The sequence below is a fragment of the Callithrix jacchus genome, chromosome 22 (assembly GCF_049354715.1).
Source record: "Callithrix jacchus isolate 240 chromosome 22, calJac240_pri, whole genome shotgun sequence".
NCBI lineage: Eukaryota > Metazoa > Chordata > Mammalia > Primates > Cebidae > Callithrix > Callithrix jacchus.
Genome location: NC_133523.1, coordinates 26,208,839 through 26,227,769, shown reverse-complemented (window position 1 = coordinate 26,227,769; position 18,931 = coordinate 26,208,839). Strand labels below are relative to the sequence as shown.

The window sequence follows — 18,931 nt, the reverse complement described above, 5'->3', positions numbered from 1 at the left end:
CGGTTCTCTCTCCTGAGAGGAAGCAATTGAAGTGTTCCAAGCTCAGGGCAGGGCTTTGACACCCTAAGTTCAATGCAATTCTGACTTCAGAGCTCTTGCAGGGGGGTTCGGTGTTCAGTCTGGGTGAGTGAGCTGAGTGCTTGTCCTGGAGACAGAATAAATTTCTGTTTCAGAATAGCAAGAAAGATATTTACCCAGCTGCCACTGTCACTGCACAGCCCAGCAGGGGATGGCAGCTCCACAGAGAGAGACAGGGGGCCTTCACCTCTCTGGGCCTCGGCGCAGGGTGGTTTTTCTTCTTTAGAAATTAGAAAAACCATGTATGCCTTCTGTAAGCTGAGGCTGAGAAGTGAGGCCTTGGTACCCAGAGCATGCTCCATGAAGCTGAAGAAAAGGCAGCGGGCATGCGCAATGGAAGAGTGTGTGAGCCTGTCTCAGCCAAGGAGGGGGTTTCACTCCAGGCTGCTCCCAAGGCGACCCAGTTCAGCATCAAGCAGAGAAGTGTTTGCAGCCTGGATGCCTATAGTTGTTCGCTTGGATATGTAGCAAGGTTTCTGAGAGCTAGGGTTCTACCAAGCCAAACTCTGTGTGCATCGTGAGATGGCAATGACAGAGGTGGGGCCCTAATGAGGGGGAGGTTGCTGGTGTCCCCCTGCTTCCATGAAGCCAGAGCCTGCCGACAGCCAACCTCTGCAACCACAGCTCTGAGGGACTTCAGGTTCTGGCCATTCTTGCACAAGTCAGAGGGACTTCCGGTTCTGGCCATTCTTGCACAAGTCAGAAGAAGCAGCCCTCATCAATGCTAGAGGAAAGCTGACAGGTGGATACCCCAAGAGTCCTCACTCCTTGGCTGTGATCACCCTGTGCTGTGTTCCACACTGACTCTCAACATTCCCCAGTGGGATTCCGGCCAGGGGCCCACGCCCTAACCCAAACATGCTGACAGCTCAATTCCAATTAGCTCCTTGTCCCCTCTTTTCCTGCTTCCTAGAACCCTAATGGCACTCTCCGGGATCACCTTCCAGGTAAACCAACTACACTCCTCCCTCATTCATGGTCTGTTCCTGGGGCAGCCTGGTCTGAGACAGCTGCTCTCAAGATTGCCTTGGGCTCACCTGGGCAGATCAACACCCATCACATTACTAATCCAATCTAGAGATCTTCCGTTTAACAGAACCCATCTTCCTGGCTAGGCTGGTACCATTTAAATCACACAGCCCCTTGTTAAACACACATGAACACTTTCTCCTCATGGTGACTCATTTCTTCTTCTACCAGTGTTTGCGGAGCAGAAAGGGATGAAGCCCAAAGAGTCCCTGCCTTGGAAAGGACCACATCTGTCCGAGAAGACCACATGGACAGCGACTGTGGACATACAAGAAGACAAGGGCTGAGCCCCCAGGGGAGGTGCAGGGTGGAGACTACAGGGACTCTGAGGTGGGTCTCTTCCCAGCTAGAGAAAAGGAGCCTCAGGAGCCACATCAGAAATGAGGGTAGAGGGCAGCTGCAGCTCAGGGAACCGTGGCCCCAAGGGTGGCACCCTTGATGGGGTAAGTACCATGAGGCAGTGGGAAAGGCCATGGGTGCACTTGTTGAAGGGTGGGGTGCACCCTGGTAGGCCAGGAGATGATTTTAAGCAGCGCACTGATGGCCTGGGTTCCCCAGAAAGCAGAGCACGAAGCAGAAGCTGACTTTGCTGACACTTTGCTGTTGAGTGACGTCCCAGGAAAGCAAGGCGAGGCAGGTAGCGGGGAGCTGTGTCTGCCTCTGTGGTTGTGTTTGGTGACAACATCGTGAGCAGAGTGAGGCTTTGTCACAGGTGGACTGCTCAGTATCCAGCATGTCTTTAGGGAGGCCAGGGGGACTGCTGGGCCCCAACACAGCGTAGGGTATGGGGAGTGGGATAGGCAGGGCAAGGATTCAGCCATAGGCCCTTTTTCCACTGGTCCAAATTTCACTCCATGGAATGTAAACGCTCCAAATCCCAATCCCTGGAGGCTGCTGTGTGCACTGTGGGTTTCTCAGCATCTCACACTTCCATAGCAATGGAGAATCCCCCAGGCAGGAGTCAGAGACATGTACAGCAGGAAGGGGCAAGATGCTCTTAGGGTGGGCTTGCAGGCAACCAAGGGAGGACCCAGAATGGCTGCTATAGAAGGCCCCACCTGTGGAGGAGGCGGTGACAGCTCTGTGGCCAGGGAGAAGCACCAGCTGGGCCAGAGCCATGTCAGCCAACTTGGGCAGCCCAGAGATGGCCTCTGATACGACACAGAGACATCAGAGACTGCGCGTTGATTTTCCTGTATCCCAAAAAAATAGAATTCCAACATATTACACCCATGATAACACAGACTTTATTTAGACAATGTCTAAATAAATATTAAGCACATAGCTGGAAGGTAATCATGACACCAGTTGCGAAGGGGCATGAGTGTGAAGTGCTGGGGCACGGGAGGTGGGGAGTGAGCTGCCCAGCTTGCGACTCTTCTAGGCCAGGGTGTCTGGAAGACATGCAAGGCAGGAGGTTCATGAGGAGCCTGGGGCCAGGGACTGGATGCTTTCAGGCAGGTGTGTTTTGGTGACGTTCAAAGGTTGCTTCCAGGAGGGAATATATTGCCGTGGCTTGTTATTTTATCAATTGGAGCAAATAGGTCTGCACTGGGGGCCATGCCTGGGTGTGGAAGAGCGCAATCCAAAACATTGCATACCCTGGAGAACTTTCTCAAACTCCAACTTTTTTTCTTTTAAAAATTAGTTAGATTGGCCAGTCATGGTGACTGACACCTGTAATCCCAGCACTTTGGGAGGCCAAAGTGAGCAGATCACCTGAGGTCAGGAGTTCCAGACCAGCCTGACCAATACGGAGAAACCCTGTCTCTACTAAAAATACAAAATTAGCCAAATGTGGTGGTGCACACTTGTAATCCCAGCTACTTGGGAGGCTGAGGCAAGAGAATCACTTGAACCCAGGAGGCAGAGGTTGCAGTGAGCCAAGATCGCACCATTGCGCTCCAGACTGGGGAACGAGAGCTAAACTCTATCTCAAAAAAAAAAACAATTAGATAGATAAAAGTAGTATGAAAGATATTATTATGAGGAAAAACGTTGAATCTTTCTAATAATAATAATTTAATAATAATTTTAAAGGACTGAGAATGTGGAACAGACTGCATGCTCTGCTGATGGGAGTGTGTATTGGTGCAACCACTTTAAAAAATCATTCAACAATATCTCCTATAGCCAAACTTATGCCTATACTGGGACCCAGCCGTTATACTCTTAGATATAAGCCTGATACAACGTGTACCTCTGTGTACCAAAGGGTTGTTTAATTAATTAACTGGCAACATGATGCATAAGGACAAAATCTGGAAACTACTCAAGTGCCCATCAACCAGAGAATGGAGACACAAACTATTGTGTTCACACTAGAACATGCAAATAAATTCTTCATGACTGTGTCCCAAAATCTGCCGGAGTCTCACCAACATTATGTCAAGGGGAAAAAGCCAGACATGGGAGCAGATTTGCTAAGTCCGCGAAAATGCCTTAAGCTATAGGCTTGCAACATGTGAAGCTTTCTGTATCCATGTTGTACTTCAGGAAAAGTTCAAAAGAAAAAAGAAAAGAAAGTAAACAATTTGCAAATGTCTACACGTCTACACTTTGGTGTTACTTTTAGTAGCAAATCATGTCAATACACCTCATAACTGACTACAATGCTCAGCTGATTAAAGCTGAATCAGAGACGGTGGAGGAGGTGAGACCAGAGGGAAGACGCCCAGTTGAGGGATTTTCCTGTGTCCAATGAGGGAAGCAGGTGATGGAGGAGTTGGGCTTTGTGCCTACAGTGGTGGCAGAGATGCTGGGACTCCCTGCGACCTGCGTCATGAAGTGGGACAGGAGATCTTGGTGCAGGGCGAGGACTCACTTCTGCCTACAATCATCGCCCTTCTTCTAATTAGCCTGGGGAAGGACCCACACACGTGCTGTTCAGGGAGATAACTTGAAGTCAGTGCCATCATCTCCAGGGAGGAAAAAAAGTGAGGCCAAAATTTAATCACTGGTTTTCTTTTCGGTTATTCCAGAAGCAATTGCGTAGCCTCTCATTTCTTGCATGGAGTGTGACAGAATGTATTGCTGTGCCCATGTCAGACGGTCTTAGCAAGCCAGCCATGGGGAAGGGCAGCTGTGCTCTCGGAGACAGCAAGACAAGACACAGTGGCTGAGGGTGTCAGCCAAGCCGAGCATGCAGGCAGAGCAGAGTGCAGCAGCTCCAGGGTCCCCCCTTCCCTGGAACACAGGGGCACCATTCCCCCGACTCCCTGAGAGACACTGAGCTGCCGTGTCACCGTCATTCAGCAAGAGAAGCAACCACCCGCAGGTCTAAGTCATGGTTGTGCCACGGTCTGGGTGGTCTCAAATCCACCCTTTGAATAACCTGTGCCGTTTTCCCATCTCTAAAATCATACCCACCTTGCAAAGTTATTATACGGACTACATAAATCAGGAGTCCTTTTATTGTAAAGAGCGAAACAGTACATGTTTTACATTTTGCTGTCTATGAGGTCTCTGTCCCACACTGCAGTGTGAAAGCCACCACAGACAACCGTAATTGAGCAGCTGTGTCTAGATTCCAATGAAGCTTTACTCATAACAGAGGGGAGGCCAAACTTGGCCTGAAGGTCATGGTTTACCAACCCCAGCATAGGCTAAGGAGTTAGTTCGCTTGTATAAGGTGGAACGCCTGGCATGGCATATTTGCTGAATATGCGTTACTTTCATTCTTTCCCCGTCCTACTGTGTTGTTAACAGGGCTACACGAGCCGGGTTGGGAGAAGCATCTAGCTCAATGTCTCCATGCTGCTGTGCAGCATATACTGCGTGTTTCTACCCATTTCTCAGATGAACAGGCCACCGGAATTCATTTGTCCACATGACTCCCCTGCTGTGCTCTGAGGGCGTCTGTTGGCAAATCGGAGCCCTGGGGAGGTGAGCGGTGAGGCAGGGTGCAGGCAAGCTAGAGGAACCTCAGGAAACTCCTCACTTTCCTTCTAAGGCAGGGCGAGATGCTTGCCGATGACCCCACCTGCTCCGACAGTGTGACCGGGCGCACTACTTAACCTCTCCATGGCTGTCTCCTCATTTATAAACCAAGATGTGGACATCAGTGAGGATTAAATGAGTTCATATCCACAAGTGCTTGTAACAATGCCTGGAGCATAATCTAGTACTGCAACTTGTATTCACAGTAAGGCAGCAGAGGCTGGGGGGTCTCTGTCCAACCCTCCCGAGTTCTCAGTTCAATGTCCCCTGGTTGTGGGTCCTTAGGATGAATGCGCCAAGCAGATGGTTGTGAACTAGGTCAAACCATGTCCAAGGCTCTGTTTTCATTTTTCCTTTATTAATTATAGACAGGGTTTCACTCTGTCACCCAGGCTGCAGTGCAATGGCATAATCGTGGCTCACTGCAGCCTCAACCTCCCCAGCTAAAGGGATCCTCCCACCTCAGCCTCTCAAGTGGCTGAGACTATGGATGCACACCACTATGTCCAGATAATTTTTACATATCTTATAGAGATGGAGTCTTGCTACGTTTTAAACTCCTGGCCTCCAGGCATCCTCCCGCCTCAGCCTCTCAAAGTGGTGGGCTTATAGGCGTGAGCCACAGTGCCCAGCCACCACTTTCCCTCTGATCTTGCTCTGTGAGTGTGGGCGGAGCCAGTGTCCGAGAAACGCAGCATTGGGAAATGCATTACAGGCGGAAAACCTGTGTAAGTAACGACTGTGGTGAGAGCCGGCACATTTTCTCCTTCGTTGCCTGGACCTGGAACGTGTTCCCTGATTTCACTCTCGTCGGCTGCAATGTTGAGATGGGTGGCTGCTTTGAATGCTGTTGCCCTGGACTGTGGCCTCCTAGATCACAGCAACCCCAGGGGCTCATGTCGTGTGTGTGTGTGTGTGTGTGTGTGTGTGTGTGTGCGTGCGTGCGAGCGCGTGCGCCTGTGTGTTGCAGCCCAGGTAAACAGGCGCTGGAACAGTTTCTCACAGTCCAAGAATGAAAACTGGCTTCTAAAATGTCAATTTCTCCCTACCTGCCCCAGTTAGGTTCATCTAGGAGGCCAAAGAAGAAAGACGTAGAGTCTGAGCTGAGCTCCAAAAGACACATTTTCTCTTATATAAATAATGTGTCATTAATTAGACAACTGGGTGCAGGCAGAATTCATTTTACATGATTGCCCATTTCAACTCAGGAAAGGGGCTTTGCCCTCCTGGCAGGAAGCAGTCAGCCAGCGGCTCTTTAAGTTGGCCCAAGGTTTCTAAAACTTCCACGTGGATAAGGCAGTGATAAAGGAGAGCCCTGAGGAAAGGCATCTGCTAACCACAAACTCACAGAGCGTAGCAGTGGGGCACCCAGACCAGGGCATTCAAGAAGTGCTGGTGAGAAGACGGGACTCAGCCAAGGTGGAACTGAGAGCAAATCCCACACGGCATGTGGCTGTGAGAAAGTCAGTGACCCCTCTGAGCTCAGCTTCATCGCCTGCCACATGGGGAAAGTGGCACCTGCCTCCCAGGCTGTTGAGGAGATTAAATGAGGCAGAACGTTTGTAAGGAGCAAGAGAAAATTACTCACCAGCATTCTTTCCAGAGAAAGACCATGTTTGTGTGGTGAAAAAAAAAAAAAACATTCTCCAATAAGCCACTGAATTGCCCAGGATTTCAGGGCAGGGGATTTTCTTGGGAGGTGACCTCAGGAAGCTTAGGATAATGTCAAAGCATCATGGAGGAACTGGAAAGAGCTTGAGTATAAGGGTAATAGAAAAAGTGAGAAATTGTGTCCAGGTGCAGTGGCACAAACCTGTAATCCCAGCACTTTGGGAGGCCAAGATGGGTGGATCACCTGAGGTCAAGAGTTCGAGACCAGCCTGGCCAACATGATGAAACCCCATCTCTATAAAAAAAAAATACAAAAATTAACCGGGCATGGTGGTGGATGCCTGTAATCCCAGCTACTCAGGAGGCTGAGGTGGGGGAATTGCTTGAATCCAGGAGGTAGAGGTTGCAGTGAGCCTAGTTTCCCCCTCAAAAAAAGGAAAACAAAAGTGAGAAATTATAAACTTCAGAAGCTCCAGCAATAGAAGAATTGTTCCATCTAGTCAGAGAATTTGCTTAATCTTCAAAAATGACTTTAAAAATAACATCTGGAAAAGAAATTCTACTGAAGGAGGACTCAAGATGGCGCTGTGAGAACAACCCAGGATTGGAGCTCGCGCTGAATCCGCAAAGAGGGACATGGATGAATCTGGAGAACGTCATCCTCAGCAAACTGACACAAGAACAGAAAATGAAACACCGCATATTCTCACTCATAGGCGAGTGATGAAAAATGAGAACACATGGACACAGAAAGGGGAGTACTAAACACTGGGGTCTGTTGGGGGGAAAAGGGGAGGGCCAGTGGGAGGGGGAGGTGGGGAGGGATAGCCTGGGGAGAAATGCCAAATGTGGGTGAAGGGGAGAAGGAAAGAAAAGCACACTGCCATGTGTGTTCCTACGCAACTGTCTTGCATGCTCTGCTCATGTACCCCAAAACCTAAAATCCAATAAAAAATTTAAAAAAAATAAAAAATAAAATAACATCTGATGGTAGGTAAAAACAAATACTATATTAATCAGAGTAATAAAAATTATATACATACATCATAGGAAATAATGAGAAGAAAAATATCAAACTATTAGAAGTGTTAGCCTCTGAAGAGGGGGTTATAGATTTTTTTAAAAGTGTTAGCCTCTGAATAGGGGGCTACAGTTTAAAAAAAAAAACCCTATTCAGGGGGTTATAGTTAAAAAAAAAACTCATGTTAAGTGAAGCCATTTGAGCTTTCGTGACTGTAAAATAACCTAAACACATCCAAGACTATCTAATAGAGCCCCCACTTGAAAACTCATCTAATCCCAACCTGAGAAAGAGGTTCATAGCAGCAACGCCCAATTCAGCACACGAGTTTTAAGACCAACGGACTAAATGTAAAATTAGGAAAGTTACGCCACTCATTTCCCTACGAACAGGATTTTGGCTGGCTTGTTCATTATGAAACTTAGGTATCTGGAAAGAGGCCATGAGGAAAATGTTATCATCTAAACCCAGACCTGGGCCACTGGTCCAGTGCCTACAGCGTTTCCCAGACCCGGCAATAAGATGGGTTTTAATCATGGCAAAGCCCTCTCCTCCAGGAGCTGCCACAGGCCCGCACTTACAGATGCTCCATCCCCCGGGCCCGGGCTGCCATGTTCCTGGGATAACATCATGATTCATCCGGGTTCCTGCACCTCCAGAGTAGGCCATTTATCTGAGCCTGGCCAGGTGGCACCGGAATGATGACTAGAGAAGGGGCTTCATTGTTCGATAATAATTTACACCAGCCTGGGGAAATACTGTCTGTCTTGTAAAATAATGTTCTGCATGAAGGGAAGCACACAGGTCCTGGAAGATGAAAAACAAACAGAAACAAAACAAAAAGGAGAAGCTGGTCCACATAGGAAATGAATTTAACCTAATGTAAATGGGCACTGACTCAGCATTTCCTGAACTCTGAAGGAACCTTCCGGACACGCAGAAACCCTTTTGCCTTTGTCTTTGGTTAAACAAGAAGCGGGCTCTTGATGAAGATGTGGGGGCCAGGAGTGACTCCAGGGAGCACTGACTGAGGAGCAGGTTGCTGGGGGGTGGGGAGGAAAGAAAACCCATTCAGGGTGTGTTAGAGCAGTTTGCCTTATGGGAAACTGGAGTTTAATCCTGTTGGATTTCGTACATGCTGTGGAACCCGTTTCAGAATTGTTCTAGCCATGGATGAGGAAGCTGGAGTGCTCAGCTCGCCACACTCTCAGTGGAGAGCTGTTCCAAGGAGCATTTGCTCCCTGGCTCTTGTCGTCTGCCCGATGTGCAGGATTAAGTGTGGAGTCACTGGTATTCGCAGTAAGAAGCCTTTGGTTTGCACACAAACAGTGAGGGCTAAAGGGAAAAGGGACGGTCTCTGATGGTGCCTGCAACAGCCCACTGAAAACTCCATGGGCCATCATCATAACGGAAGAGCCGAGACCCCACCTGCCCCAGCCTATAGAAAATGAAACGGTTATGTCAGTTCCTCTTTCAGTTCTTTAATCAAGCAACACATCTCTTCTGAGCACCTTCAGTGTATCCACTGCTCGGTTTCGTCCAGCGGGAGAAACAAATGGAAGGGAAAATGTGATCTTTCCCTGGCTTCAAGCAGCTCATCATGCAGTTGGAAAGGCAACCTCCACAGACCCAGAACAATCTGCGAGGCTGACACTAAGCTAAAGCTGGGTGTGATCAGCGTGGTCGGCCTTTTTCCAAACGAGAAAAATTGTGACCCTCTCCGTGGCCGGGCATGGCATATGGGCATTTCTTTACCATCAGACCCTTCCCTCATCATGCTGAAGCTGGAAAAGCAGGGGACAGCCAGACTCCCTCTCCAGTGAGGCTACTGTTAATTAAGTCCATCAAAGGAGAGCAGCCATCAGTTATGAGTAGACTAGTGTCTGCCTCCAGAGAGAATGTGTCTTAGGCTGGGCTCTCCCAGGAGCAGATCCTGAAAGAAGGATTAGCCAGCCGGTGGTTTGCTTGGGAGGTGATCCCAGAAAGCACTGGTGTGGGATGGGGAAGTGGAAGAAGAAAGGGAAGACAGTAAAAACCAGGTTACTGCTGGGGACCACTAGAGAAGTGGGGGCTTCAGTGCCCTGTGGAATTATGGGACATGATGTAGAAACCACTTGGAGTGCTTGCATCTGAGAGGTGAGAAATCTAAATATTGATCTTCAAGGAAAGAAGCAAGTAGGGAGTCATGGGGTGTCTGGAATAGGGAGTGCAGAGGGGTGGCGGCTGGGAGGAGTTGATGAGGCACTGACAGTGTCTATCAAAGAAGGAAAACCACTTGATTTTTAATCACATTTCCATCCTGACTCAATGAATGCATGTTGGGGATTGCTGCCTAACTCACGATAAACTCCTCTTCTTGGAATGGCCCCAGCGATTACACCGTTGCGTGGCACTGCCTCTCTGGTCTTAGCTCAATTCATTGGCAAGTACCTGCCTCCAACTGGGCCACTCCAACTTTCTCTCTCATGAACTGAAATTTGTTTCAAAGGACTTAAAGTCACTGTACGTGAATCTCCCAGAAAGTCCATAAATTTTTGACTGCCAAGAGTCTCACAGCTGTTCTGTCCCTCCTCCCTCACCTCCCTGCCTTCCTAGGTCATGGTTGTTCAAAGTCTTCTTCTCTCTTCATTCTCTTTGAATAAATTCTTTATTTGTTAGTTGTGAAGAGAACCCTGGTGTGCTTCTGTTGCTTTACATGAATACAATGTTAATATGCATTTATGTGGGCTCAATGTTAAAAACTCTTGTTTTTTGAGATGGAGTCTCACCATGTTGTCCAGGCTAGAGTTCAGTGGCACAATCTTGGCTCACTGCAGCCTCCACCTCCCAGGTTCAAGCAATTCTCCTGCCTCAGCCTCCCCAGTAGCTGGGATCACAGGTGCCTGCCACCACGCAGGGATAATTTTTTGTATCTTTAGTAGAGACGGGGTTTCACCACATTGGCCAGGCTGGTCTCAAACTCATGACCTCATGATCTGCCCTCCTCAGCCTCCCAAAGTGCTGAGATTACATAAAAGCTCTTATAACCTGAATGCAATTATAGCAGTCCAGGTTTTTGTCTAAATCAATAACACTTACCAACTGACTCTCCATCCAGCAGGCATGTACCAATGGGAAATCCTGGCAAAACGGTAAGGCTGCTCAATATTGACAGCAGTGTATCCATATATCCCCCTAGAGCCCGTAGGAAAAAACGCACAATACACATATTTAGTTAGATTTTAATGGGAACAAAACAGTTAATCCCAAACTCACCACTATAAAAGAAATCCGTTTGCCTTTCAAAAAAAAAACAAATGAGAGTTTAAACTGTGAGTTAAGTAATCCTTTGGACAGCAGTACCCACACCTCACTATATTAAATGTTTTTCAATCATCCACTCTGTCCATTATAGAAAAGTAAATTTGCTTAGCCGCTAAATACCAAATGTTCACTTAGAAAACATTATGTGATGAAGAGATTTCCTTTCTTGTGAAATAATTGCCTCAAAGCTGCATAAACACAAAGTGCACATTTTCCAAGGGACCATGGGAATGATCCTCAGCAACTACTCCCCCCGCTGCTGCAGCCCTGGTGCTCCTTTTGATCTGTTTCTTTTGCATGCTGCCCTCTTAGGAAAACAGCCCTCTGTGGGATTTAGATCCAGATTTCTGTTGGGAGCTGTGGCTTTTGCATCCACACGTTTGGTCAATAGTCAGACACAAGAGCTAAGAAGAGAAGCAGGGGCCAGGCACGGTGGCTCAGGCCTATAATTCCAGCACTTTGGGTGACCTCGGCGGGCTTATCACCTGAGGTCAGGAGTTCGAGACCAGCCTGGCCAACGTGGTGAGTGGTGAAACCCCGTCCTTGCTAAAAATACAAAAAAAAAATTAGTTTGGTGTGATGGCACACACCTAGAATCCTAACTAGGAGGCTGAGGCAGGAGAATCTCCTGAACCCGGAAGGCAGAGATTGCAGTGAGCCAAGATCATGCCACCGTACTCCAGCCTGGGTGACAGAACAAGACTCCATCTCAGAAAAAAAAAAAAAAAATAGAAGCAGGAAGAATTCTAGACTGGAAATCAGGAGCTCTGGCATTTTCTTAGAGTCACAGGGTCAGCAGGTATTTTGCTGTAAAACTATATTCTCTCTCTGCATCTCAGTTTGCTCACTGTAAAAGGTTAATCAGAGAGACTTTCTAGTTTCATTCTATGAATTAATGCTTCCCTAGGTCAATGAGAGCTGTTATTTAGTACACGACATCTTGGTGGTTCTGGGTTCCATCTTTAATAACACTCTCCCTCTCTCTTTCAATAATAGTGATGACAGGAACAACTGACGCATGCGTGATGGTCATCACAGGCCAGGCGCCGCTCTCGGCACTTCACAGACTGCCTCATGTGATCCACGCTGCAATTCCTCAAGATAGGGCCTATGACCATCCCCGTGTTAGCGAGGAAGAAACATAGGCTCAGAGAGATGCAGTAACTTGCCTGAGTCACATGTCAAGTAAATGAATAAGTGAGAATTTAAATCCGGAACATACGGCACCAGACTGAACCACTATGCTATACCGTCTCTCTTCTAATAATCCACATCTGGAAATACACTGAAAGTATATTTTCTTTTTTATTTTATATCTTCGGTTTATAATATTTCTCTGGTTTATAGTATTTTGAGAAATATCACAAAGATTTTTTAGAAAATAAGTCAGTGAATCTGTATTAAATACTTTTAGCGCATGCACATGTATATGTTCCAATGTTAGGCACACAGGAGAGAAAGGTGAAGGAACTGGCCCTGTCCTCAGAAAGCTTACTGTCTAATTCAAAGTCTGCCCCATGCAATCTTGACTACATTCCTGTCGGAGCAGAAGTAGGAGGCAAATATCCAGATCTACCATCAAAGTTTACTCGCTATTCTAACACTGATCCTTCATATGTAAGCCATAATGTCTGGCTAATTTTGGTAGCTATGGAGTTTTACCAAGTTTCCCAGGCTGGTCTCAAACTCCTGGGCTCAAGCAATCTGCCTGCCTTGGCTTCCCAACTTGCTGGGATTACAGGCGTGAGCCACTGTGCCCAGCCTGGATCTTCTTTTTGAGGCTGCCTATTTCTGGAACTGCGTGATTCCTTGCCCAGCTGATTGCCATCAGATTCCTGGGAACTACTGGGTGTTGGGTTTCTGGATCTCAGGGCTGGGGGAAGGAGGATGCGGTAATACCCCAGCTGAGCGGTGCACAGGCACTGAATTGGCCCAACTGGGGGCTCTGGAAGTAGCCCCTGCTCCATTGTGACCTCCTGAACAGACCCTCATTCACTCTGCAGTCTGAAAGGCTCTCACCAACTCACCTGCTTGGCCTCCTATATTAATTATTTTCTACCTTAGTCCCTGGATGCTTACTCATGGTGCTTTCTGCTGTGCTGACTGGGGCCTGACCATGCCTTGTCCACTGGAAGACATGTTCCCCAAGGGCAGGGCTGTGTCTTCATCCCCACTGGATATGTCCAGGTTAAACTCTTGCAGAGAGCGTAACTTACTAATTAAGCAACAAAGGAATGAGTGGGAAAGGTGTATTAGGACACTGTGGGTTAAAAGTTAAAAGTCAACCTGAAACTGGCTAATCAACCAAGGCAATCTATGTGATCATGTAGCTGTGAAGTTGAGAGGCAGGTCTAATGTCAGGACCCCAAACTCCATCTCTCCACCTCTGCCTCTGCTTCCTTCTGCGGCTTCTTTCTCAGGCTGGCTCTGGTCACATGGTGACATCCAGCAGTGCCAGGATTCCAATTCGCCAGCTAAGAACCCTCCGGTAGAAGAGACAGAATACTTTTCAGCAATTTCTGCCAATTTGAAGGACCTGACTCTGTCACTTGCCCCGAGATCAGTTAGAAGGCTATTATAACGATGAAGGGAAGTGGAGCTCTGCTTTGAATGGCCCAGCCTAGGGAAGCAGGGAGGCCCACTATAGGCCCAGCCATCTTCTCCACATGTTACCTGTCATGTGAAAGAACCTAGAAAAGCACCCACAATGTATCCTTCACCGTGTATGTTGGGTTTCTGCACATGAAATGTACAGGTAAAAAACTAATGTTTCCTTAGTTTCACTAGTTAGAAAAAGAAAGGATTGCAGAGGGAGGATGGATACCCACTGGTGAAAATGCCAGATGTCTTCCACAGGAGAAAGGAATTGGAGTTAGGACCCAGTAAGTTGCTCAAAAGGGCTTATGCAAGGGTAAGAAGAACAATATGGCCTCATAAGTATCTGAACTGTCCTAGAACAAGACTCTCTTAGAGTAAGATATGTCTTGCGTCTACCAAGCATGTCATCAACGCTCAGCCCAGTAGTTGAAACTAAGTAAAAGAATGAGTGAACTATATATTAAACTGTTTCCCAAGTTCAGGCTCAGTTAACCTGCTGTCTAGTCCATTAACTGCTATAACAAAATCCAACAGCTGGGTAATTTATTTAAAAACCATACATTTATTTCTCATGGTTCTAGAGGCTGGGAAGTCCAAAACCACAGCCCGGCGTGTTGGCTGCCTGGTGTCTGCCTCCAAGGGAGCCTTCTGACTGCTGCATCATTCTGAAGGGAGGAATGCTGTGTCCTCATATGGCAGAGGGAGGAAGCACAAAGGGGACAGACTCCTTCTATCAGTGCCTTTTATAACGGCACCAGATCTCATCTGTGAGGGCTCTACTCTCATGATTTAACCACCTCCTTCTGGACACCCCAACTCTTAATCCTGTTACACTGGCTAGTACATTTCAGCATGAATTTTGAAAGGAACACAAACACTCAAACCACCACACCTGCCTGTAAATGCTATGGGAGAAAGTGTCATTTCCCACAATTTGTCTGTGAGGACATAGAGACTCAGAGTGGGCCCTAAGCTCACAGAGCTAGGAGGAGGTGGAAGTGGGATTTGAACCCAGGGCCTCTGGAAGGCCTCCTCTGAATTATCTACATAGGGAGATTGCTGCCTGCCCCTGGTGGCCTAATAGTTACCTACCACACTCGTCACAGAGCTGCTGCCAGCTGCATTGGCACCTCCTCGGCAGGGAAGCTTCGTTTAGTGTCAGCAAGCAGAAATGGCTTATTTGTCCCCTGACAGCCCATACTGTGGCAAAACAGCCTCACTCTCCATTAGAAGGCCAGGAGAGCAAAATCAGGGACTGCTTTAAAAACAAACAGTGTAGCAATAAAGAATCTCAGAAGAAACCCAGTTTTCCCTTTTTTTCTGTCCCTCCTCACTGCTCTGCTCACATCTGTGATCCTCAGAGGGAAGACTCAGCAGTTCAACTTGTACAGAGAGGCCCTCTGAAAGAGCTGCTGCCTCTCATACCCACTGTTTCAGGTTAGCATCTTCCTTCCCAGACCCCAAGACACCCTCTGAAGCAAGAGTCCTGTCTTCTCTCTCCCACTGCTATCATGCACAGAACCCTGGCAAGGGAGCCATTCAAAAGTGCAGGCAAGGCTGGGGGCGGTAGCTCATGGCTCACCCCTGTAATCTCAACACTTTGAGAGGCTGAGGCAGGCAGATTGCTTAAGGCCAGGAGTTCAAGACCAGCCTGGGAAACATGGGAAAACCCTGTCTCTACAAAAAACACAAAAATTAGCTGGACATGATTGATGCCCTGGGGGCAGGCCCTGGGTCCCAGGTACTTGGGAGGCTTAGGCGGAAGATCACTTGAGCCTGGGAGGTGGAGGCTGCAGCGAGCCATGACTGCAAAGCCTGGGTAACAGAGTGAGACCCTGTCTCAAAAAAAAAAGTTCAAAGAAGATATCTGGAAGTAGCACTCCCTCAGCCTGCCCCCAGTTAGCAGGACAGCTGAGATGCTCAGCCGGTGGAAGAAAAAATGCTCAGCCCAGTCAGTGACTGCAGGGAAGAGACTCTGCCAAGCGATTGGACACACACAGCGGGAAAACAGACCAGGCTCCGCCCACAAGAACTGAACCACGCAGCAGGAAAGAAGCACTGGAAACAGTCATTGTGGTGACGATTACAGCATTGCAAACTGTGCATTATGAAGCAGAAGGAGCTGGGTCTGTCCGAGCGTGCTGTCCTAGCCTAGGCGGAGGGGAGAGGTATGAAGACGGGTGAAGGTTGTCCAGGGAGACTTCCCTGCAGAAGGCATGAGAGACAGCACAGCAAAGTGCTGTGAGTTCAAATGCTGGCTTGGCCACTTATGCTTTGCATAATTTTGGACAATTTCCCTCTCTATCAAAAAGGGGCTGTGATAACCATAGTTCCTACTCCCCAGCCTGTTACGAGCATTCATGACTGAGCAGTGGTAAAATCTTTATTTTCTTCTGAAATTCTTTATCATCACACTGTTTTTAAAGCAGTCCCTGATTTTGCTTTCCTGGGCTTCTAATGGAGAGTGAGGCTTTCTTTTTTTTTTTTTTTTTTTTTTTTTTTTTTTTTTTTGAGACGGAGTTTCGCTCTTGTTGCCCAGGCTGGAGTGCAATGGCGCGATCTCGGCTCACCGCAATCTCCGCCTCCTGGGTTCAGGCAATTCTCCTGCCTCAGCCTCCCGAGCAGCTGGGATTACAGGCACGCACCACCGTGCCCAGCTAATTTTTTGTAATTTTAGTAAAGACGGGGCTTCACCATGTTGACCAGATCGAGAGATCTGTTGACCTCGTGATCCACCCGCCTCGGCCTCCCAAAGTGCTAGGATTACAGGCTTGAGCCACCGCGCCCGGCCGAGAGTGAGGCTTTCTCTTCTAATGGAGAGTGAGGCTATTTGGCCATGAGGAGCCAATGAGGGTCCTGGCACTTCCATGCTGCAGAAGTTATTCAATGACGTCAGAACTCGCTTAAGCAGAGGGCTGAAGGTTGATCTAGAACAAGAAAGACAAGAGTGAGGAGAAGGTTCCAGGCTGAGAGGACAACACTTTGAATGTTTCTCTCCTCCAAAGCTTATGTTGAAATGTAATTGTCAATGTAATGGTCTTGGGAGGTGAAGCCTTTAAGAGGTGGTAAGGCCGTGAAGGCTCTACCTTCATGGGTGGGCTTAATACTGTAAATAAAAGTGCTTTCGAGGGTGGGCTCTTGCTCTCCTCTTTCATTCTTCTGCTACATGAAGAACACTGTTTTCCCCACGCTGGAGGATGCAGTGTCCAAGGTATCACCTTGGAAGTGGAGAGAGGACCCTTGCCAGACATTGAACCTACTGGCATTCTGATCTTAGATTTTCCAGTCTCCAGAACTGTAAGAAATACATTTCCATTATTTATAAACCACCCGTCTCAGGTATTCTGTTATCGCGGCACAGAACAGGCTAAGACACGGGCTTGGAGAGAGCCATGCGATGGGGAGGATGGGGAAGGATGGGTACATGGCACGTGGGACCTCAGAGGCTGGGGAGTGGATGCTCCAGTTCATTCCAAGGACAAAGTGAAGCTTCTGAAGGGTCTGAAGCAGAGGGAGCCGTGATCAGAGTTATGGCTTAGGAAGGTATAGCTAACTGTGACATGGGGACAAGTGGAAGAAGACACCGTCCAGCTGAGCTTTCATTCTGGCTTACTGTTGTCCCTACTGGTAGCTGAGAGTGAGTGAGGTTATCCTCTGGTTTCTGGATAGGTGTTTATCCAACTGGACAACGTCGTGGTCAGCCTGGCAGTGTGACTGTGTCTCAGCTGGAAGCATTTCTTGGTCCCCTCCACGGTGGGTAAAAGCTGGGACAGCATCCCCAGGTGCAATATGCATGTCAAAAGCCCCAAGGGAAAGGTCAAACTCTGTTTTGCATCCTTGGGTCCTAAGTCCATCACAGACCTTTTTGTCCACTGCTTTCTGCAGAGCGGGGTCCAGTGAAACAGGATGGTACCATTTTACATGGGCTTCGGAACTTGGTGAGAACGACCTGCTCCAATCCTGTTACAAATCCCCATTGCGGTGAAGGCAGGATAGAAGAAGTAGAAATGTTAAAAAGGAACAGTGACATTCTATAGCGGGCCAAAAAGCAAGACACTTTGACTCACTTAAACGTACTTATTTAATATAAATATAGCAGAGGAGAGAGTTACAAGGACCCTAGGAACAAGGAATACTGCTATTTTAAACGTATAGCACCAGAATGCAAGTGATTTTTACTATCTTGGTTCCATTACATGTGGCTTCACAATGTCAAGTGGAGAATGCCTAACACTAAGGCATCAGCCCGACCTGAGATACACATTTTGTGTCAAGTTGCCATAAACTCGTGGGTCTAATTTCTAAGATGTAGCATGTTTGGTGATTACAAGTGTGGGGAGGGGTCTCTTCAGGGTCCCTGGCCTTGCTGGGTTTCTGTCCACTCCAAAGTGCATTTATTTCAATGAGGCACCTCCTCAGCCTATGACCACTTCTGGAAATGGATATAGATGAACTCACAAGCCTAAATTAAAAGTTAAAATTGTGTTTGAATGTTTATCACTTTTCTTCTCACCAGTTAAGGTCAGTTTTTAAAGATGTAGGTGCTCCCTCTCTAGCTCTCACCAAACTCCTTGGAAAGGCGGCTCTGGGGACATGGCACAGCTCAAGTCAGATGTCACCTGATTGCTATGGTGCAGTCAGGCTGGAGAGGCCCTGCTCAGTACCCAGCTCCTCTTCCTGCCAGGGAAAGCCCTGTCCGATCCTGCACTCTGGCATGGGGAGATGCTGTGCATTTCAGGATTTGCACAAGTATTTCCTCATTTGCCATTCAGGTCACACAGCATCTCACACCAAGTCAAATGGGAAACTGTCTATGAAATACTTCATTAAGAAAACCTCATCATCTCATTTCGTGACACCAGAAGGATGATGATAATAAATGATTTATAATGGGGGGATCTGAAATATTTAGATAAAATGCTTTGGTGATGTTACTACATCAGATCGTTTTTATAACTGCTCAGGCTTGAAATACCCCTGACCTCGAGGTGTAATAACTGGATACCAAACTTCTTGCTCAAAAGGCTGTAAGCAGCACCTCTTCATTAATTTCAGCTTCCACCTAGGCCCATTCTGTTGAGCCAAGAACACATCTGTAATGAGAGAGGATAGAGAAGGGGGTAAAGGTTATGTCTACAAGGCCTGGGGATGTCTTCTCCCTCACTCTGCTAAAAAAAAAAAAAATAGGGAAGTTTCCACTCAGTGTAATAAAGAGCGCCTGAGCCTCACGGCTGCCCATCGATGGAATTAATTGCATTAGAGGCCTGCTAAATATATTTTGGAAAACAGGCAATAGCTGCCTCCAAAGTCCCTCTTCACTCAGAGATTATGTGATTATTTAATTCTTTCTAA

General features: G+C 47.6%; 1 long non-coding RNA gene across 1 annotated transcript; it reads right to left on the bottom strand.

Annotated features, from left to right (window-relative positions):
* Positions 1-16,050: 16,050 nt before the first annotated feature.
* Positions 16,051-18,672, bottom strand: LOC144580857 (uncharacterized). The gene is made up of 3 exons (XR_013531092.1): positions 18,562-18,672; positions 17,441-17,539; positions 16,051-16,506 (listed from the first exon to the last, which is right to left on the bottom strand). It is a non-coding gene; the product is annotated as an uncharacterized LOC144580857 (long non-coding RNA).
* Positions 18,673-18,931: the final 259 nt, after the last annotated feature.